Here is a 17482-nt window from a genome sequence, read left to right on the forward strand (position 1 = left end):
TACCTGCAAAGATCAAGTCTGAAAAACAACCAGCTAGCCACGTTCTTCCCGGCAGGAAAACCTTGTGTAGGAGAAAAGGATGTATCCTGGCTCCCCCTGACTCATACTCTCCGATTCGGATTACGATGTTTTCAAGGAGTCTCTTTCAGTCCCAGGAAAGCCGGGAAAAGCAAAGCTGCCGAGGCCACTCGGTAATTCACGCTCGGGATCACGGTGCCGCAGCCGCCCGGGTTACTCGCTGCTTTTCCTCAGGGATGTCCCGCAGGCTGCAGCCGTGGCAGGGCGAGCTGGCAAGCTCGGTTGTGCCGGCACTCTGCACAAAGCGAGGGTCTGCTACCAAACAGATCACAAAATTATATGTAAAAAAAGAACCTCCTGTGCCGGCGCCATTGACATTTGCCAGCGCTGCTAATGCATCAGCTTCCTCCGACATTTGAGAAATATTATCTTCAATTTTCAGGTGTTGCTTCAGGAGGACCAGGAAATCTCGTAGAAATTCTAAGGCTAACCCAATCTAGATATGTCTATGCACGTCTCTAAGTCAAACAGGTCAAATATTTTTTAAACACGCATTTACCAAGAGAGAGAGAAAAAAAGGCATCTAAGCTGGAAACCTGTGGGGGCATAACAAAAGGAAAGAGGCCAGAAAGAAATATCCCACAGTGGATTACAAGGTTATGGGACAGGTCACTATAGGAAAGTTAAACAAAAAATGAAGGGTACATTATATAAACCTCGCATAATTAAAAAATAGTTAGTTCTAATGCGGTAGTTACACCCACAGATATTTGTTGATTTTGCTAATCAAGTGCCTGTGAATTTATTGGAATTCTGCTCTGTTAATATACCTTTATTTACCCGGCGTCCTATTTCACACATAATTAGAAGTCTGACAACAATCTTTAATGACTGATTATTTAATGAAGACTAGCATTATTTTACACCGCAGACTAATGTACGGAACTTGCTATTGCAGCTAGGGACCCAGCCAGACAAGAAGCAAGCCCGGCCGTACAAAGAGAGGGCTCAAAGACAGTAATATATTAAATATTGCAGCGATCGATTTCAATACCCTGAGTGGACACGGGAATAAAAATTCGCCCCCAAGACGAAATGAGCAGGAATTCTTTGCTGGGAGGAAAGAGACGCGCTTTTCCGCGCACCGTTTTTGCTCCGGCTCGAAGAGGCTGGGCAAGCACCTTCCGGGCTCCGGGGTCCCAGGTGGGGACACAGCCCCGACGGCAGCCGCGGCTCGGTGGCGTCCCTGCGGAGGAAGACGATGGGTCCTTGTCCCGAGAGGGAGGCACCAACCACACAGCCGGCGGCCGGTGGCCGCGCCGGGCTCCCGCCGTCGGGGCTGCCGCGGCGGCACCGGGGGAGGCGGCCGCGCTCGCAGCAGCTCCGGGCCGCGGCGGCGGGGCCTGCCCTGCCCCGGGGAGCCCCCGCCGGCCCCTCCGGCTGCGGGGCTCAGCCCGGGCCGGCACCCGGCGGCCGCCTCTCGCCGTGGCCCTGCGGAGCCGCTGCGGCGGGGGGGGGCGGGCGGCCGGGCCTGCCGCCCCGCGCCCCCTCCCCCCGCGCCCCGGCCCTTCGCGGCGTTAATTAATAATTAAAAGGCGGAACGGAAATTAAAGAGGTGGCAGAGGAGGGGGCGAGGCGTTGCCGCGCCCCGTGCGAGCCCGCCCGGGGGCTGAGCAGGGGGGCGACCGTGGCCCGGCGTCGGGCGGGGGCTGCTGGCGAGGTGCCCCCTGCTCTCTCCAGGCCACCTTCCTCCTCTTCCTTCTCCTCCTCCTGGCGCCCAGAGGCGGCGGTGGCCGCGGCCCGCGAGGCTGCCGGCAGCAGCCGAGGCTCCTGCGCGGCGGGGCAGTGCCCAGGTTTGCTCTGCTCCCGCTCGGCTGCAGGGGAGGGGAATCGCAGCCCAGAAAACGTGAACCTGTTGCCTGCCGGCTCCCGAGAGAAAGGGCTGACAGTCTCTTGCATTCCCAAACCTATGGAGTTGGGATGCCATCGCTGGGCCCCTAGATTCACCTGTCACTGCGATCACTGCCTCCGAGCACTGACAAATATTCACAATAAAAGAGTGAAAAGGTCTCTTAAGGTTCACTGATTTGTGTGTAGAACTTTGGAAAACTGCAAATAAGCGAGAAAAATTGTCCATTCTTGTGAAGGGAAATACAAGTTTGCACTTACCGTTCAGCGACAAAAACCAAGCACTGGCCAAAGGCCCAGTGACATACACTGTAATCTCCATAACAATTTCATTTCCTCTCTTCCCTCGCTCGCTCTTTACTGGTTAGCAAAGGGGAAAATCTAAGGGTTTAATCCCAAAGAAGCCTTTCCGTTTATTCCCACTGCAGGCAGAAGGGGATACTGAGAAAAGGCAGCAGATCCCGAGCAAAATGGAGCGGGGAGCTCTCGGAGGCTGCCCCGCAGAAAGCGCCTGGAAAGGCAGGTTAGAAGCATCAGGCCGAAAGATAAATGCAAGTCAGAGTGAAATAGAAACTCGCGCTATTAAATTTCCTTTTAAGTGTGCCTTTGGATTAGTTGTACATGGAATCTAGTAATTAAGGTCCTTCTCTTTGGAGAAAACCTTTTCGGTTTCATATTCCCGAGTCGATCGTGATTGCTGCATGTTCGAGGAAAAAAAAGACTATTTTTTTCCTTTGAGGGCAAAAAGTTGCTCCCACGTAAGTAGTTTTTACCAAAGACAACGTTAAATTGTAGGGTATTAGCAATAATCACCGAGGGATCTATTTTATACCGTCTTAGGCCTAGGAATCTGCTGTTCCCATCTTGCTTAGAAGAGGGAAAAGCATTTCCCGATTAAATTCTGCATTAATAGAACTTGGCAACCGGCAACAAAAACCTAGCTTAAGTGAAATGAGGAGACAAAAGGCACTTTAAGCGCTGAGGCGGGGGGCTGGGAAGCTTATGCCACTAATTTTAAATTAAGACGATGTTCCCGTCTCGGCCCCGGTGTAAGGGCCGTGCTCGCGGCTGGGCGAGGGAGAGCGGCAGCCCCCGTCCCAGCGCCCCGCTGGCGGCGGCGGCTCGGGGCCGCCCCGGCCGCAGGGCGCCGCGCTGCCCCGCCGCATCGCCCTGGCCTCCGCGGGGCGCGCAGTTTGTACCGCGGCCCTGCGCGAGCCGCTGCCGGGCAGAGCCGCCCCAGCGGACCTGCCGCGCCGCCCGAAGCCGAGCCCAGGCGGCGGCAGAGCCGCCCCGCGCCCCGCTGCCCGCCCGTGGGAGCCAGAGGCGGCGGCGGCGGCGCTCCCGCCCCGGCGAGCAGCGCTGTGCGGAGCGGGGGACGTGCGCGCCCGCCCTGGGGGGACGGTGTCGCTCTCGGCGGGGACGTGCGAGCGGGACCCCCCCTCCCCGAGCAGGAGCGCTGCGCCGAGCGCGGCTCCCACGCGCGTGTGCGCGCCGCGGACACCCGCGGGGCGAGCGGGGAGCTGGCGGCTGCCCCCTCCGAGGGCGCCGCGGTGGCAGGGAGCCGCCCCGAGGCGCGGTGAGGGCCGCAGCCCGTGCCGGGGCGGCCCCGCTCGCCGCCCCGTCGGGGGCCGCCGCGCCCGGCCGCCTCGCCGCGCGGAGATAGAAATGTAACGTCGCTCCAGACAAATTAATTTTTGACGGATTTATGGCACGGCTTGCTCTCAAGATAGTCATTGGCTCTTCCGAGCTGTAAGAAAGTCCAGGGCAGAGGTATAAACACGCACTGCCTGCTCTGCGGAAACCCCACAACAGTATCTGCCAGCGAAAGATCAAGCCACTGGGTGCATTTTGCACAGATAATGCCCATATTCCAAGTGAGTGATCAGAGAACTCCGGTATTGTTAAGGAAAATGAGAGGAAGGCGAGTGACGTGGGAGTCGAACAATGGCATTTCTGAATCAGTTTGGTTGATTGACATTTGGGGGCTTCATGACCCGAGGGAATAGGACTCATTACCGTGAATACACCAAAACACCAACCGAGATTAGAACTCGGGATCTTTTAAAAATCCTATTTCATTCTAAATTATAGTGCGAAAATACCAATTCTAAGAAAAAGGAGAGAGGAAAGAAATTACTCCTTTATGCTCCTTTAATTGCTCAAAGACCCCCAAATAGAATAAGAAATAGGGGTAAGATTTTATGCAGCATTTGGGAGCAGAAAATTAACTTTACAAACTAAAAAGATTGCGACTAACAGAACACTAAATACAATATATTTTTTCTGGGACCTATAGATCTTGCGTGGAGATGAGATGGGAATAGGCGCACGGTGCAGGAATAACTTAATAAGAAGGATATTTGACAGATTGATAGGAATAACTAATTAGATATTACTCCATTTTCCTCTGAGGAGGCTTTTACAACTCAAATCCTCAGGAAAAAGGACAAGCAAGTGTGAGAAAAATACACAGAAGAAAAGCGTGAGAAAAAGAAGTGTCCGAACTAACCTGTACAGCCAAGAGAGGAAACCGCGAAGGGCAGTGTTGAATTCTGCTCGGAAGACACGCTGACTCCGAGCAAAGTCTGTTTTGTCACAAAACTGAGAGCAGAAAATAACGTAGGGTGTGTGGAAAATAAGAGTAAAATCTATTACAACTAGTTACCATGCTTCCCAGGCAAAGCAAGACGAGCCTGAGTCAATGGCGGATACGATTTGCCCGTCTTTAAAATTGTGTTAAAATCCTGAAACCGAAAACAATCACCAGCTCCAGCACGGGCCAGTGTATTTTAAATATATTTGTATTTGCTCCTTATTATCTTTCGGGAAATAAATGAAAACGTGGTACCTAATGCAGGATGAGGCGCTTAACCAATGACATTACGAAGAAAAGGTTGTCATGTTATCAATTTTTCGATCAGTTATCAAAGCTGTGTATTGCTCAGAAGTCATTGTTTTTGCACAATGGGAACAAGGACATTTTTATTTATTCAGAGATCAAGAATATAAATAATTAGGACCCTACTCATCTTGCCAAATAAATTTAATCTTTCAGGTTACAAAAAGCCCACAAACCGATAATTATCTAAATGTCCAATTATACATTTACTAATACGTCCAATGATTCAAAGCCTCCGCACATCTAGATATCATCTTTATATGGGGACATCTTGGTTTTAATTAATGACTGCTTTATTCTCATTATTCTCAAGAAAAATAGAGGTCATGTCACATTAAAATTACGATTATTTTAATTTATTTAGGCTCTTAAGCAAAAATCAGTCTAATTATATTTCGAATTAACAGGGAAAGACAATTTAACTCGTTAGAGAGTTTGAACAAAGAAATGCCAGCCCGGTGACACACAACAATGAATTCCGCGCAGGGAAAGAGCACCCTATCTTTTCACCGTTTTCTCTTCAGATGCCATCTGGAGGGAAGAGAGGGACAAAGTGGTCAAGTGAAGTCGCATTTAAAGCGTTTTACTGGACCCCCCCTGGCATGACCGAGCCCTCTTGCATCTCCTTATTCCGGGGGACCGGACGGGTTGGGAAGGAGAAGTTACAGCCGCGGCGGTGCCGCCCCGGGCTCACCCCGACGGGGCGGCGCGCAGGGCGCCCACGCTGGGCACCAAGCGGGCGCGCCCCGCGCTCGCGGAGCCACGGCCCGTCCCGTCCCGTCCCTGCGGGCTGCGCGGGGCCGCTCTGCCGCGGCCCCGGCCCCGGCCCCGGCTCCAGCCCCGCGACGGCTCCGCTCCGCCGGCCCACGCGGCAGCCGCGGCGCCCAGCGCTGCGCCCGCGCGGCTCCGCGCCCGCCGGCGGATCCCCCGCGCCGCTGCGAAACGCCGCCCGTGCTCCCCGTGGGGGGCGGCCCAAGCAACGCCGCAGGGCACCCGCCGCCGCCTCGCACCCCACGGCGGCGGCGGTGGGCGGAGGGCGGCCGGGCGAGGAGCGGAGCCGCCACCCGCCCCACGCGTGGGCAGGGAGCGGCGCGGCTGCGCGGGGACCCGCCGCGGCGGCCGCCGGGGGAACAAAGGCCGGGCCGGGCCTGGGCGGCGGCGCGGAGCGCGCTTCCCGCGGCGGCGGCGCGGGCGGTGCCCAGCGGCGCGGGGCGGCGGGGCCCGGCCGGGGAGGCGGCGGTGTCGCCCGCGCCCGCGGAGCCCGCAGCGCCCGGCGGCGGCGGCGGCGGCGCCAATCGCGGGCCGGCAGCGCCCCCTGCAGGGCGGCGCCGGCGACGCAGGGCCCCGGCGGCGGCCCCGCCCCTTAAAGGCGCCGCGCGCTTAAGGTGGAACGAGGGGGCCGCGGCGGGGCCCCTCCGCGCCGCGCCGCCGCCCTGCGCGCAGATGTTCAGCACGGCGCCGCGGAGGGGACCGGCACCGGCGGAGCGAGCCCCGCTCTCCTGCAGCGTGTGCACTCCCGAGGAGCTGCCGGGAAGGTGGCGGGGCCGAACCGGCCCCTCCGACGGCTGCGGCGCCGCTGGCGGGGCTCGGCCCCGGCCCCCGCCCGGTGCCCGCCCGCGGGGCCCCCGCCCCCGGCAGCTTCAGCGAGGAGCGCGGGGGCTGCCGCAGCAGCTGCGCTTGCTCCGCGTGTGCCGGCGCTTGTGAGCCGCGCTCCCCTGCGCCGAGCCTCCGCGCCTGCGGCAGGGGCTGTTTTCAGACAGGTCGTTGTGGAGCCTGCGTTACATCCTCCCCCCGCCTCCCTTCGCCCTTCCCTAGAGCGAAGCTAATAAAGTTAATTAGAAAGCCGGGGGGGGGCACTTCCCCTCCTTCTGCCCCGCTCCGCTGGATCCTGCAGCGTCCCGGGCCAGGTCCCCAGGGCTCGGCGCTGCCCTGCCCTCCGCGGGAGGCGCCGCCGTGCGCCCCCCTCCGCCGCCCCTTCCGCCCAACCGCACTTACGAATTAGGTATTTTATTCTCGCTCTCCCGGTTAGTCGGAGCGAACAGTGACAGCAGCGCCATTCCTCCCCGAAAAGCGCCGGTACTCGGGCAGCGGGTGCCCGCCAGCTTTTTGACGTTATCAGGGAATTTGTTGTTAATGGTGGCGATTTCGAGCCCGGGGAAGAAGCGCTGGTTTCAGCGCGGAGCTCGATCCGGGGTCTCCGTCAGGGAGCGGGGGAGGCAGAAACCTGCGCAGTCCCGTAGGCTGGGTAGCTTTGAAAGCAAAGGCAAGGCAAATGGATAAAAGCAAACTTCAGAAACGACATGCGCATTTTTAGAATTTTTATCCGCAAAATAAAGTCGAGAAGACAAATACAGGCAGCTGGAAATGCCTCTCTGTTCCGCTGGTAATCGTTCTGAAAATTCGGTGCCAGATTTTTAATGTTTATTGACAGGGGATTTTGGGGGGGGAGAGGATGGGTTTGGAAACTAACGAAGATAAATGTGCCCTGGAGCCGCTCCGCAGAGGCCATTAAGCGCGCCGAGGTTTCTTCCCCCGCGTTTTTCAAGCGCTGATTTGCGCGCGCCGCGTTCAGCTCCGCGCCCGCACCGACGTGCCCGAAACGGTAGCGAAACGCTCCCAAAATCACGCCCGTGGTGCCCCCCCATCCTCCCCCACAGGCCTGAGCGAGGAGGGCTGCGCGGCGCTGCGCGGCGCTGCGCGGCGCGGTGCGCGCTTCTCCCCGCGCCGCCCGCGCAGCGCCTTCGGCTTTGGTGCCCCGCGGGGGTGCCGCGGGGAGCAGCCGTTGCTGGTGTCACGGTGGGTAACGCGGGAAGCTTAGGAAAAATAAACCGAAATAGGCACCTTGCGGAGCTGCTCGAGGGAGGAGGAGAGGGGGGAGAGGTTTCAGCCCCGCTCGGGGCGCGGAGAGCTGCGGAATAGCAGCCGGCGGTTTATTGATTAATCCGCGTTTGACGGCGGGGCTGGGAAGCGCGGGCAGGCGAGCGCTACCGGGAGAGAGCCGCAATCCGCCAGCCTTCAGCGGAGCGTGTCACAATAAGCCGTAATAACCAGCGATTAAACCAGCAGCGACAAATCAGGTACCTTATCTCCCCTTTTTATCTAAAGCATCAGAATATTCTGTCCTCTCTTGACAAAAGAGCCCTCATCCAAAGCATTTTGTTCCCGTTGCCAGAATGGAACACATTTTCCTCCCCAAAGTAAACATAATGCATGTGACTAAAACACTGGCAGGGCCGACAGCAGGGAATTTAACTTTTAAAGAAACCGATCTCTGTCCGTGATTGATGCTGTGTCGCTCTGACAACAGAGAGTGTGTAGCTAATTGCCTCTATAAACGAAAAAGATATTGCCCTCATTTTATCAAACACATTCTTTGTCCGGGGCTAAAACAAGTGTCACAGTAAATGAACAAGACTGTAGAGATTAATAGTTTCCCAGCAGTGAAATCTGAATAAGAACTCCACGCTGGCAACCAGTGTCTGTATGAAACTGGGAAGGAGGCTCGCGTTCATTTTCCAGGAGTGGCTGCTTTTCCAAGCCCCCCCTCGGCGGCTGGGGGGCTGCCGGAGGGGGCAGGCAGGCGCCCCGGGGACCCCGGGCCCAGCAGCACCCTGCTCCCGGCCGGCGGGTGCAGCTCTCCCGCTGCCTGGCCACCGCCAGGCCTCGCCGCGCAGGGACGCCAGTAGGTTTCCTTTGGGTTTTGCTGAAGAAGAGGGTGATCCTGACCTTTTGGGGGGGCTTCTGATTTTTTCTCTCTGGTCTTTCAACAATTTTTCTTCTTTATCTCGAAAGCCAGCAGCCAGTATTAAAAAACAATGGGAAAGCTTCTCAGCAATATTCATTCAAGCAGGTAAGAGCAACTTCTGCGTGAAGATCTAATGACGTAAAGTTTTGTCTTCCACGTGCACCCAAAAGTGTTTTCTCCTTGCCTCACAGCGCCCATCCTCTCCCGCACAAGCCGGACCCCATCTCCATACCCCAGCAGGGGAACGAACCCCCTTATGGCTCAGTTTTTTTCAAGGGACAGTGACATTTTGAAGAGTATGGAGACCCCTCCCCCTGATGTTTTGAACACAAAAGTGCCATACAAGACTCTCTTGGAGCGTATCCTTTTCTAAGGTGCAATTTATAACATGAAATGCCCTTGTGAGATGGAAGTGTGAGGGGCTGAAGGTCTCAACCTAATGGTGAAAGGCACCGTCTGACCAAAGAGCTGGGCACTGGTCAGACAAGTTCAGATGCAAGGGAAAACGCTCAACAGCAGCATCCTGCCCAGGGAAGGCACTGGTTTTCCAGTATTTGTTGTCTTCAAGCCTTTCTGGAAATTATGCTTTTGTGAAATGTAAGTTATTGGGCACAATGCTGGGTGAAGTGGGTAGGCTCTAATGACCAGTGGTAAATGAAATGTATCTGCCCCCTCTGGACATGACGTTTTTGTAGATTTATAGCATTTAACGCTGAGAGTCACAGATCCTTGTTCTCCTTAGACCAAACCCAGCAACACGGCTCAAGAAGTAGCTGAAGATCCTGAGATGCAATTACTTACCTGGAGGCTGCTGTTTAGCCATTTTTCATTTTCCCTCAGCTTATTTAGAGCTGTTATTGACAAAGCACCTCCAGAGTGAAGCATCTTTCCATAATTATTTGTGCTAGAGGCTGCTTAAATTCCCAGTTCTGCTCCCTGGTCTTTTTCGCTGAGATTTCGCCCCTTTCTTGGTGGAATCAAAAGCACGTTCTGGGCGCTGGGATTTTCCCCGCTGAACCTGCCTTGCAGATAGCATGAGCAGTGCAGTTATGCCTATTAGTCACAGTGCTCGGCCCTGGTGTTAGACTAATTTGGAAAGACTTCCTGCATAGCGAGGAACAGCAGGATTTGATCATAGTCAGAGATCCATTACAACGTGCAGCAGGCACTTTAAGGAGCCCTTATCACCCGGGACGTTTAAAAAACTGCGCTCCGTGAGGCACCAGCGAAAGAACACAAAAAACCATTGCGTTCAACGGAAGATAGATTACATGATCTACTAGATCTTTTCCATCACTGAATTTTAGCCCACTGATTTGATTAAATAATAAAAAATATCTGACAAAACAGGGAGAAAATGAGCACGGAATATTGACTCTTTAACCGCAGTATTTTGTGGAATATTAAATTAATGTTCCCGCAGGATGTCCAGGCATCAATCCTGATATCCCTGGAGTCAGTGGTGACATTTCTATTCCCTTCTGTGGAAGAGGGCTATTTATCTGAAGGCATCTTGATCAAAATAAACACAAGGAAATAGATTGTACGTGAAAATATTTTGAACTTCCTTTTGCTTGATTTGAACAATTGCTTTGGTCCTAGGTTATTAAATCTTGACTTTACCCCAAGAGAGGTTGCTGTTGTATTACTATCCTCTTTCCTTTGCTGCAGGGATAATCAAACATTTCAATAGCTTTCTGTTGACTGTGAGACTATGGTTACTTTTAACCCTTTTTCAGCCTAGTCAAACACAAATGTTAATGAAAACATCTTCAGAAAGTGCTTAGTCAATCTGAATATCAATTAGCCTTTCTGAAAACTCAGGGTGCCCCATCGACTGCTTTTAGGCAGTTATTTTGTATGAAGGAAAATATATTGATACACTTGGCATTGAAAGGAAAATCGCATTTGGAACTGTGAGATTTGAGCATCAGTGCTAGGCAAGTATAAAGATTTTGATCATATCTTCTATTTCACAATGCTGCCCTAGAGCTCGTGGCTCACATCTAGGTCTCACAGCAGCTGACATATTCTCCATTTTAATAAGGTGAAACATGCGGATCTGTGAATGAGCACTGTGGAATAAAGTGCATCTCTTACGGTTTACATTAGACAGCCTTTCTGCTGCTTCCTTGTAACCCGTTTTCTGCCCCATGAAAACATCCCCACAATAAGATTCACAGCTGTTTACATGAATGTCTAACTCTATTAGCTGCAAAGGGAGAGAGCTATAAACTCACCCTGTTATTCCGTGGTTTTAACTAATGTAGCTGTCACTGACTTTTTCCCTTGCTTCTCAAGAAAAAAAACAAGTAGCACTGGGAAAATGTGGTTTTCCAGGTGTCTTTTCACATGATCCTGTAAACAATGGTGCTCAGAAGCACGTGAGGTATGAGCCCTGTTTTATTATGTGACCTCTTAAAAATGGCACTAACAATATGTAGTCTTACTTAAGCACTCAAGTTATAAATAAATATGGAGCAAACAGGACAAGCAGAGAAAAAGAGCAACAATTTACTGTCCAAGTGGCAGTATGAAAACCTCACCTAATGAGTGGGTAATTAAGCACACTGATTCATTTACTTTCCTCACTCAGCAATACAACAGAGATGGACAGTTAGTGGCCCTGGTTTTGGGGTGGAAGAGCCAGGAAAGAGTTAAGCTTTGCCTGCCTCCCCGGCCATTCAGCAGGGGTTAAAACGAAGAGTGTGTCCTTTCTCTAAGGAGAGCGAGGTGCAAAGGGAAAGCTCGCCGGCTCTGCCGGCTGTTTGGTCAGGGGAAAAGCTTTGTTTGGTGTTACTTTGTGTATTAATGAACCATGCCTTAAGGGAAGGGCCTACAAGTGATTTGGGAGTTTCCTGGGGGGGAAGGGGTCTCCCCTGGGCTGTTGAGGGAGCCCGGCAGGGCAGAGATGTGCTGTGAAAGGCCAAATGCATCAGCAAAGCCCTGGAGGAAAAAATACGTTGGAATAAACCAGATAGGGCCACAGTCCTCTGACCTCCCTCTGAGCACACAAGCTCTCCCACCAGCCAGGTCTGGCCTCCCTCTCCAGCCCAGGCTCCTCCGCGGAGATCCTCGAGGTCCTGCAGTACCGCATGCCCCGGTGCCCCTCTAGCCCGCTGCAGCCTCTGGAAGGCCACTGTGCTGGGCCACGGTGCCGGGCCACCGCCTCCCCTGGCCCCGTGCGGCTGAGACCCCCGAAGCTTCCCGGGGCTGGTGGGGGCCTCCTGGCAGCTGCTTTCGTTCCCCGCTTATGGGAACTTCCCGTCTTCAAGGTCTCTGGTAAAATTTTGTTGAGATCAGCCAGGCCAGTGGAAAGAAGCTAGGAGGAGTGTTGGCACCTGAGCAGATGGCAGGACAAGCGAGGGGACAGAGTGCGGCCGTGTTGTGCTCATTTACTTTGGGAAACCAGGCTCAAACCACCCCAGGCAGGTTCAACGCCAAAGAGGCCCCCACGGCAAGAGAGTGCCTTCTGCTCCGGGGCTGGTTCTCCTGTGGGTTTGACCCACCAGCCCCTCTCCCGTGGCAAGAGAGTGCCTTCTGCTCCGGGGCTGGTTCTCCTGTGGGTTTGACCCACCAGCCCCTCTCCCGTGGCAAGAGAGTGCCTTCTGCTCCGGGGCTGGTTCTCCTGTGGGTTTGACCCACCAGCCCCTCTCCCGTGGCAAGAGAGTGCCTTCTGCTCCGGGGCTGGTTCTCCTGTGGGTTTGACCCACCAGCCCCTCTCCCGTGGCAAGAGAGTGCCTTCTGCTCCGGGGCTGGTTCTCCTGTGGGTTTGACCCACCAGCCCCTCTCCCGTGGCAAGAGAGTGCCTTCTGCTCCGGGGCTGGTTCTCCTGTGGGTTTGACCCACCAGCCCCTCTCCCGTGGCAAGAGAGTGCCTTCTGCTCCGGGGCTGGTTCTCCTGTGGGTTTGACCCACCAGCCCCTCTCCCGTGGCAAGAGAGTGCCTTCTGCTCCGGGGCTGGTTCTCCTGTGGGTTTGACCCACCAGCCCCTCTCCCGTGGCAAGAGAGTGCCTTCTGCTCCGGGGCTGGTTCTCCTGTGAGTTTGACCCACCAGCCGATACTGGAGTAGGGACTTCCCACCCATCCCCCAGGCTTTCAGAGCCGTAAGTGTTTACTAAGTGGCTACTTGGGCTCAATCGTTTGGCTCTCCGGAGGAAATGGGGCAAGTAACACCCACACTAACGCCCCCCTTCCCCCTACTCTTTTTGGGGACTGTGGCCCCCTCCCCAACCCTCTCCTCCTGCCCATCTCCTTCCTTTCACCTTCCCCATCCCTCTGGCCTCCCATCCTCCTGCCTGCTCAGCTCAGGGCACATGTTTTCTTCTTTTCCCTTTTCCTAGGAAGGTAAGAACAGCTAGGCTGGAAAGGGTGAAACCAGAGAGATTAAAAAAAAAAGGCTGGGGGAATGGGACGGAGGCTGGCTGCGATTTTTCTGGGGCTGCTCCGGCTCCCCGGCATGAGAAGCCCTGTGAGAAGCCCTGCTTTAATGCAGCCTCTGCTGTGGATGCAACAAATGGCCACAAAGCAACTCACCTGTGTTCAGGTATTGCTGAGGGTTACAAAGCTCTTTGGGGAAGTTACAGATGAGACAAAGCTGGAATTTACCTGTTCAGAACCAAGTTCTCCTTCCAGAATTAAAGGCAGCTAACGGTGAAACATATTTAACAGAGGCTCAACAAGTTAAGTATTTCCCTACAAATAATCTCATTCATTGCACGAACCTGATTAATGCTTTATGCCGGTAGCTGTTTATTGACTACTGAACCAGGCCTTGTGGAAAAATAACCCCTAAACCGTAGTAATATATAATTGTGTAATTAAAGACTGTCTTATAATGTGTGCACAAAAGAGACTGAATTAAAGCCACACAAGCAGCCTACGTCTGGTATCTTAATTTTAAATACCTCACCTTGGAGCTAGCGCATTTATAAAGGTGAAAACAAGCTTTCCTTTTTTTTTTTTTTTTTTTTTTTTTTTTTTTTTTTTTTAAAAAGCTTGGAATTCACAGCAGCGGCCGCAGCATTCCTCGTTAGCAGGGTTTGAAACCTGAACCTTCGGCAGGGCACCGCGGCTTGAGTTACAAGACTAACTGCGCGACTCGCGTCCAGGATAACGGGGTTGTTTCAGGTGCGGGGAGCGAGCTCGCGGGGTTGTGCTTGGAGCCGCAGGAGCGGGCAGGGGGCTGTGCCCCGCTGCGCTCTGCCCTCTCGCCACCGCGGGCCGCCTCGGGCCTGTGGCGCCGCGTGCCCTCCGCTGCCCCTGCGGCAGGGGCTTGGCGCAGCCTGCGGCTGAACTGCGCATGTGTGGCTAATTTTGGTGCCTCGCCACCATTTGGTTGAAAATGTGACCAAAAGGGATGCTCGCAGCTTCATGCCTTGGCCAGATCCTCACACCGTGTCACAGGACAGAGAAAAGGCCCAGTCTTTCCTCTTGCTAAGTTTCCAAAATCCATGGGAAATAAGTGGAAGCTATCATAAATTCCCTAAAATATTTCAAAAGTATTTTATAAAGGAAAGTGGCAGCACAAATATCCGGGTAAGACTTAGTTTCCCAATATTTTATTTTAATTGTGTTAATTCCAAGGCACCTTTGATGAGAAGGTGTTCGTTGTTTGTGGTCTCCATCCTCATTTTAGGATTGTTAAAGCTCTGTCATAACACAGGGCTGGTTTTATCACAGCTGTCTGTGGCTGCGTTTGAAAATTTACTGCTAGATTGATTTTTTTTTTTTTTACAGAAGTATGTAGGGAAGACTATTTCTATGCTCTCTTTGCAAGAGGTCTGCTTATCCCTGTCAGATTTCTGGAGGCCATTGCTGATTTTACTAAAACTGAAATGCTTACTTTGACTTTGCATAGTGCATTATTTTAACAGCGGAAGATGGCACATAAACACCTTTTATCTACTTTCCCTCCTACTGGGCTTGTAACATCAAAGATCATCCCATTCATCTTTGCTTCAAGGCGGGCTGTAAGTTCTCATCTGACAGGGTTGTAGAAAATCAAACTGACTCTGCTTGATCACAGTAGGATCTGCATGAAAATCCATCTACAAGTTGAGTCATAACACTTACCTGTCCATGTCAATTTGAGAACAACAAGAATGATAAGCACATAAAACTGAAATAGTGTTGTTTCACAGTAGGACTGTTCCCCCGTAAGTATAGCAGAAAAGGCTGATTTAAGTAAATGCAGAGCGCTGTGCCAAGTCACGTGGTGGTGGCCCATCGGTGATCAGATGCAATTCGTTGTGATAATTTGTCATCGCACTTCTCCTGAATTTGTGTGCCACACTGCTGGGGGATCACCCCAGCCGAAGGCGGAGGATTAAGGTACATGAAGGAATGCAGTGAAGGTGTCAATAGAGGTTTCCTACCGAACAGTGGAAGAGCAAAAAATCTGTGCTCACGTCTCCGTATCATGAGAGAAAAACCGCCGGTTTCTAGCAGGGCTCAGGCTGTCAGTGCAGTGCTTGCGGAGGCAACGGTACAGTCACAGCTAGCACAAACTGACAGTTCGGCTTCTGCCTACTGTGCTGGAGCCCTGTAAGTCCTCGGCTTATTCTAGGCGCAATTTTGTCACCGCAACCAAATCAGACCGGGCAGCAGATCGTATATGAATTCATACCTTGCTAATCTATTCAATCTTTAATTTATACATGCAGAAGAAGTGTATCTCCCCTTTCAAAGTGAAAAAACGAGAAAAATCCCCTCTCCTTTCAAGATGAAATGAGAGCATGCTATCACACACTCACATACTGCATTCTCATATGCCACGTAATTTAGCTATATTAATCAGATTAGTGGGCAAAACACTTTTTTTTGAGAGTTAGCCTTGCTTCAAAAAAAAAAAAAAAAGCTCCTGTTGTCTTAGGTACACTGGCTATGCATGAACACGAGTGACTTTAAAGATGATTGGTCATTGCATACCAGCTTGGAAATTCAGTCATCAGCTATGTATCTTGCAGATTTGTGCAAATTAGCCAGATATATGTGTGTTTATACATGTGTTAGTGGCTGAGCTAGTCATCTTGCCTGTATCTAAAGCTTTCTGACTCTTTCCGTTATGTGGCTCTGCTTATAACTTGGCCAAACTTTAATTGCCTAGGCTGAAACTTTCCAAAGAAATATTGTGCCTGAGGCAGAACTTGCAATGGAAAGTTTCAGCAAAAAGATTTCAGCTTTTCCTAAAAATAAGATTGAGAAAATTGCTTGGTTTGGCCTATGTTAGCAAAATTCTTAAAAACTAATCTTACAGAAAAACTATAGTGCTTTTCTGTAACGGGGTGAAGATCTGGTATTTGGGAGAACAACAGGATTTGGAAAGAGCTTTTAGCTGTTGCTCTGCCTAAATCTGGCCAAGTTGTGATCCTCACAGAAACGGCATTTTGAGCATGTTTGAGCTTTTGCGCGCAAGTCTCCCAAGCTGGGTGCTGGGTGGGGGGAGAGGGGGAGCAGGGAGGGGTAGGGGAGGCCGGCAGGGGCTGGTGGCGGCGCAGGAGGCCGGGGAGTGCTGGTGCATGAGTGGGGCCCCCCGGGACTGCCGGCCCCAGGGCGCTGGTGGTGCAGTCTCGTCTTGTGTGACAAAATCTCTGTCCTTTCCATTAGGGAAATTTCCATTAGGAAGTTACGTACAAAAATAAGCAGAGGTTGTAAAGTCAAGAGCTCAGGAATTAGGAAATGCCAGACTGAAGTTTCCTGTGCAATATTCCTTTGTGCCCCTTTCGTACAGCCGTTACGACACAATCTTTAAACGATAGCACTATTTTTATAGCTGTCTTCTTAAAGACATCTCTTTTCTTGTGATAATGGACAAGGGTTTTTTTGTTTGTTTTTAGTTGTTTAGCAGCAATAGCCCTGCACGTTACAGAGGGTAGACATATTACAGAGTAAAAACGGACTTTCTTCATTGAGCAAAGTGGATTTTGTATCAAATTTTGATGCTGCTGAAACTGAGTGTCCTGTGGCCCTAATGGAAATAGATGCCTGTAATGGAGTTGGATCTGTCTGAGCTGTTGCCTCTTTACTTTCTTTCATTTGTTGCTGCCTTGCCATTTTTGACCATTGCCAGTTTTCAACATTGTAGAGCGGAGTGCATTATTCAGCAAAACAAAAAATGCAGGCTGAAAAGGAACAATTTCTGTTGCCCTAAAGAGGAAGGAAGGATGCCTCTTCCTGCCTAACCGAAGGCAGTTCTGTAAGGCGTTACTTATTGGTATGCTTTCCCCTGCCTGTTTCCTGGAGAAGGTGGAAAGCAAAATGATAAACGTCCTTGTCTGATGTTTGCACAAATTAGGTTACAGAGACAAATTACTTCCCAGATCTTCTTATTGTACAGCCTTGGCAGGTTTTGTCTAAAATTAAAAATAGATATTCTGTGTATTCCTGCTCCATTATTATCTGCAAATTTATAATTTAAACATATCAAAGCAGAATAGACTCTGTGTCAAATACAAGACTACCAGGTCTGTTCAAAAGAGAAGTCGGAGTAAAGAAGATACAACCACAGTGGTTATGTTCCTCCTTTCATGCATACTGAAATCTGACACCTGCCTTCCAGCATTTAAAAAGCAGAATTTTACAATACCGTTTATAGAAAGCAGTGAGCTTTTAGGAGCACAACAGGTAAAAGCTTCAGCACTTAACACAAAACAAGATATCAGCTGAATACCAAGAAAGACAGAGTTCCAGGTTTCTGCTCTTCTACTAAATATATGTCCCCCTAAGTTTAATGAAATTTTAAAACAGTTGGAGAAATTACATTACTGTTGCAATGTCTAGGGATCCAAGTTGTTTTCTATCTATCTGTGTTTTTGATGTTGGCCCAAGCCCTGCAGGCTGGGATGCAGCGCATTGTGCCGGCAGGGCCCCCGGCTGCCCGGCCGGCCATGCCATGCGCTGCACAGGCTGCCT

The sequence above is a fragment of the Dromaius novaehollandiae genome, chromosome 2 (genome assembly GCF_036370855.1).
Source record: "Dromaius novaehollandiae isolate bDroNov1 chromosome 2, bDroNov1.hap1, whole genome shotgun sequence".
In the NCBI taxonomy this organism is placed as follows: Eukaryota; Metazoa; Chordata; class Aves; order Casuariiformes; family Dromaiidae; genus Dromaius; species Dromaius novaehollandiae.